This window comes from Polistes fuscatus, unplaced genomic scaffold (assembly GCF_010416935.1).
Source record: "Polistes fuscatus isolate 324 unplaced genomic scaffold, CU_Pfus_HIC Scaffold19, whole genome shotgun sequence".
Taxonomy (NCBI): domain Eukaryota; kingdom Metazoa; phylum Arthropoda; class Insecta; order Hymenoptera; family Vespidae; genus Polistes; species Polistes fuscatus.
The window spans coordinates 2920902-2926554 of NW_025113095.1; positions in this window are offsets into that span (position 1 = coordinate 2920902).

A 5653-nucleotide genomic window follows, 5' to 3' on the forward strand; every position below is an offset into this window, starting at 1 on the left:
CAAACATGTAGTTCTTATAAATATAAATATTATAGAAATATTAAATGTTTATTAGAAATGCTTTTCGCGGAAAGAAAGAAAAATAACGAAAAAGAAAAGAAAATGTTGATCCTATTATTTCGTAAATCATTCTTTTAAGTACATTTTGTGGTGTTATAATTTATTTGTAGAATACAGGATAATATATTGATTTACATCTTGTTACCAGTGCTTATGTCTTTCAACTCTTACTATATACAGGGTGTATTAAGCGAGTAGGGGGTGATTTTACATAAAAATGTAAAATACAATTTGTTCATAAAAGACTTCGTTTTTGAGAAAGGCTGAGTTTGCAACCCTAGAAACTAAACAACCTAGAAACTTATTCGACAAGCATACGAGTAAAATTGATACAAGAGATTTCATCATACTAAGAATAATTATAAATATATTAAGAAGCATAAAAATGCTTTTGGAAATATTCGAGAATAAGATAGTGAAATCCATCGAATTGAAATTGAATCGAGTTTACGCATACTTGACAAATTTTCCAATTTATTTTTTTCCCCAAAAAGGCTTATATGAACAAATTTGATTTTATATTTTCGACTTAGTTTTTCACGTAGAGTCATCCTCTGCTCGTTTATATCACCAATTATAGAACACCCTGTATATATATCTCTCTAGTAATCTCATTCTTACATAAAGTATGCATACATAGATAAGACCAACAAAGTCTCCTCGTTATTCCCTCTTCCTACTAATTGACGTTATCGATTCCATTAGGAAAGAGAAATAATTGGAAAAAAATTTATTAATTTTATTTCCCTCTATATTATATTATTATTATTATTATTATTATTATTATTATTATTATCATCATCCATAGATTAATTTTATTATTTACATTTATAATATTCCCTTTGTATCGAAATAACGAACATATTTATCAAGCATATGTATACAGGAATAATTAGATAGTACCGAGAAGGATTCACAGGTTACAGACCAATCTCTCCAGAGGCACCAAAGAGATTTTGCTGAAGCGTTCCCTAGGTGAGTGAGTGAATGAACGAACGAACGAATGAACCAACGAACGAACGAACGAACGAACGACCGACCGTTTCCTCTCTGTATCTCCTCTTTCGCTAGAACCGTAGCTTGAATCGTTCCTACTTCCGAATGAAAATTAATTCCCTTTGAACTCGAGGGGTTCTCACTTGGAAATATCACGGACTAGACCAGACCAGGGTAGAGTAGTAGTATCGCGCTTGGTCGGTGTATCGAGAGGTCAAGGACCGTGTGGGGGCTGAGATAGGGGAAGTCGACGAAGTTTGGTGACCATGTAATTTAAAGGACACGTTAGCGAATCGGTTAGTATTGCTAGTTTGTGGATCAAATAGAATCAACGGGATGCTTATATTTTCCTTCTGGCGCCCAAGGCATCGGATGAATTTCGGTAGGAAGCAAGAAAGAGAGAAAGAGAGAGAGAGAGAGAATTAGGGAAGACGGTTTGCAAGCTTTTGCAAATGGATAAGTATACATAGTCGTAATTTAGCGAGTGGCAGCACGCGAATACTTTAGCGTAGGATCGTTGTGAAGGAGAGAGTGAGAGAGAAATACGAAGGGGTAGTTGGCACTGGACCGACGTTACCCAGCAGCCTGGGGAACGCCGGAATCCCCGACGCGGGCAAACAATCGGCTAATGATATGTAAATATGGCGGAGCTAATCAAGCGGCTGTGCCAACAGGCTATAGGAAGAGATGGCTGCTTCTGCTACCGTTGCTACCACTGCTACTACTGCTACTCCTGCTGCTGCTGTTGCTGCTGCTGCTGTTGCTGCTGTTGCTACTGCAACGCATCGAATGTCCGATCTAGCAATGCATTTATGCCACCCTCCATACATGCACGCCGGCGCAGCAACCCGTTCGCGTACATATTTAACGGTTGCACGTTAATTGCGCCCTGTTTACCCGTTCCACCTCTACCGCTCTCGTCATTCAAAACCACCACCCTACCACCACTACTATCAACCAGCACTATCTCTCACACTCCCTCATCTGTACTTTCCATCCTCCTTCTTCACCTTCTACTCATCGTCGCGTGTCTTTCACTTTGCTTTTCTTCATCTCTAATGCGACCTGGCGTTTGATTTTAATTACTTTAGTTCATAGAAGGCTTGGAACGTATCGCGCTTCTTAATACCATTTACTATCAGACTACTTTTCGAGATTTTTACCATCATCTTTTCTTTAAGTATTATAGCTTCTTTGTAAGCATTTTAAATAAGATTATCGACCATGTTCTCGCGCGTGTACCAATACAACCCATAAGAATCTAAATCATCGTTCGATGAAGAGTTTCCTAGCTTTTATTATTCGCCTTTATGATTTTGTTTAATTCATGATTCTTATCCCCGATGATTATATGGATCCTAATCAGAGTGTATGACCTGGTGTCTGTTGTTGATATCTTCCAGGGAAGTTTTTTCGAGATACATAGTAGAGTTTCTCGCGAGAAAGAACAGACGCCACGGGTGTTAAGACGTCTGACAGTTGTATAAGGATAAAGCTTCGCAAGCTGAGTGCTTTTATTTGTCGCACGGTGCGGTGCGGCTGCTCGCAAGCCGCCCGTCACTGTCCTTTTTCTCCTCCTTCCACTCCATTTCTAACTCTCTCTTGGATCTCTTCTTCTTCTTCTTCTTCCTCCTCCCCTCCCTCTGTCTCATCCTTTTCCTCCTCTCACTCTTTCCTTCGCTTCCCCACTTCACGCCTTATGCCATTCGTCTGCGTGCCATTATTTCAAATCGATTCGCTTTTGTTTGTTGACTCCATTAGAAGACTCTCCTCTACCTTTTCCTCCCACCCTTCTCAAACTTGCCCTCCCACTACTTCCGGTTGCTCCATTCACGAGCGCTTGCGCACGATCATTCTTCTCTGCATCGCGTTTCCGCAAGATCCGTCTTTAGAAATTCTTCGTTCATTCGTTTTTTAATCAGTTAGTTATGATTGACTTGATTGATACTTGTCACATCGAGAAATCACTATAGTTAACTGGTTAAATAGCAAATGGTAACTACTTTTTCCGCATGACAGGGCTAAAAAACACGTTTTCATCTATTTCTCCCGCGTTTCAATGAATTATTTTCTTTTCGATTTCCTCGCCAGTATATGTTTGTCAAAACTTTAAAATGAATGTCATCAATTCTTAATTCATTTATTTTTCTCATTTCAGACAGGACTCGCTGCTGCAATGCGAGAATTGCATCGATCTATAACGGAAGATGACAATTTGTTTGAGGATTCGATTCGTAAAGGATGTCTCTTTCTCTCTCTCTCTCTCTCTCTCTCTATTTCTCTTTCCTTCTTATTCGTGCGCAACGAAAGCGTCCTGGGTCGAACGTAAATTTACCATCAGGGAAACCAGCATAAACAAATTACCGTTTACGTGCAAATATTGGCGTCGTACCGACCCTGGCTTCTCTTTCTCTCTGTCTCTCTCCGTCTCTTTCTCTTTCTATCTCTATCCCACTTATGCTCTCCGACCACTGAATTGGTAGTATTATATTTGTGGCCGGAAATGATGCGCGGTCTCCATGTATTTCCTCGACGGTATACTCCAGCAAAAGGTCATCATCGAAATTTTATGCTCCGCAAATCTCCAGTCGTATCTTCTTGTTTCGATTAAATATTCAATATAGGCAAATGATTAACACATTATTTATCACGCAATTCGGCTTTACTAACTTTATTTATTGATCCTTACAAAGATTACCATTGCGATTAGTTTCTAGGATACGTGAAAATGATTGCTTTCCTGTTGTAAAATAATCTAATATTTCTTTGATATATCAAAAAGATAGATTCAACGCGTGTTTGGACATTTATAATAATTTAGAAATTCCAGCTGTCGAGAGAGAAAAGCATGAAATCCGTTAGATGGATGTAGTAGGTACATAAATTGAATATGCAACATTATCTGAATAGTTGACATTGATTAAAGGCCATCATCGAAATTAGAGAAAGTTGTTAAGTATGGTTGAATGCGTGTATTTGAACTTTGATCGAAGATGGCTGGCTGACTGGCTGGCTGGCTACCTACCTAGCAGCTCAATATGAAAAGCACATTGCTAACGGCCGAAATGAAAATTCCAGCCGTAGGTGCACGTGCAAATACCTAAGGGTCGCGCGAGTTCGTAGATATACGCATTTCCTCCATAGTGCACCTGGGCTGCGTAATGCATGCTAAACATGCCAGGTAATTAACGCGCGTATTACACCTACTTGTATGTTACCCTCCGCGTTTCGAGCACTAATTGCAGTCATCTGCGATACCGTTGATCGATCCAAGTTTCAGTCTCGTGCCTATACCCAACTCAATCTTTCTCTCTCTTGGATCGAAAGCCAATCAAAAGCCCGAATATCGTGCTTGATTATTTATGATGTCTAGACTTATCACAAAAGATCGGTGAATGACCCTCTAGCAGCAGAGGTGCACGATTATATATGGACCATATTGAAGTACGCGAATGGACAATTGATATGTTAATTATTTATGCTATTTTCAAACGTAATTGTATAACCGTGTATGTTAGACATTAATTAGAGTGGAAAGGAGACATGTGGGATCATCATCCTTGCTTGTTCGCTCATGGTTCGATGTTGTTGAAGGTTCCATTAAATTGGCCTAATCGTCGGTGACCCACGAGAGAGCCCGCATCGGTCTTCTTCATCCTAAATGACACGCTCATATAGACAAGTATGGGGGCCAAAGAAATTCTAATCAAAGGTACACGAGAGGAAATGTACGCGCATATGTGTGTGTATGTGTGTGTGTGGTAAGACTCGATTATACGGGTATCTTTCGTTGGCCGTTACTTTGTATCGTTTCTTCTCGCGGTCACTTTGATCATATCCTTCCTTCCCTCTTCATTTACTTTGTGTCAGAGATTTAAGGATTCATTTATTAAGAGATAGTTTCTTCTTATTGGATATCGAGAGGATAGGAGAGAGGAAGATAGAAGATTAATTTAAGCACAAGTTCTCAAAGTAAAGTGACGAGGTAAAGGTCCGCAACCACCTTCAACGTATATCCCTTGCGGTCCTTTAACGATAATACATTACTTTGGAGTTTTCCCAGTGGTCGCGATTTTGTTTACGTTCACTTGTCACTTACCGAACTGATCGAAAGAAAATCTTGCATTTTTTTGGTCAACCATTATGGCCATTTTCCTTCTAAGAGATTGATTGGTACGAAAAGAATAATAAAAGTGAACACACTGAAATAAGTTAGAATCTTCTTATACACGGATCTCTCGATCTTTTCGGATCCAAGCATTATCTTAGGAAATCCTGAAGGCATTCTCGTTTCTACATTAGACGTAAGCTTTCGTTCTCACACACTTCGCGCATCGTCCAACGACGAACGGCTAGTTAAGGAACACGGGAAAGCACTTCTGGATTACTCTCCTCGACGTACGTCCCTAGCGATACTTCGAAATTAGGATAGTGGGTTGACTCTGGACTCTCCTACAGCGTTATCAGGACGCGACCGCGCGTATATCGGTGCGTGTGAGTTAAACTTGATAAATCGAACTTCCTGATGTAATCAAAAGTAGACGAGCCCTGGTCTCGTTCGGATTTATCTCTTTTTATTTTCTTCTTTTCCTTTTTC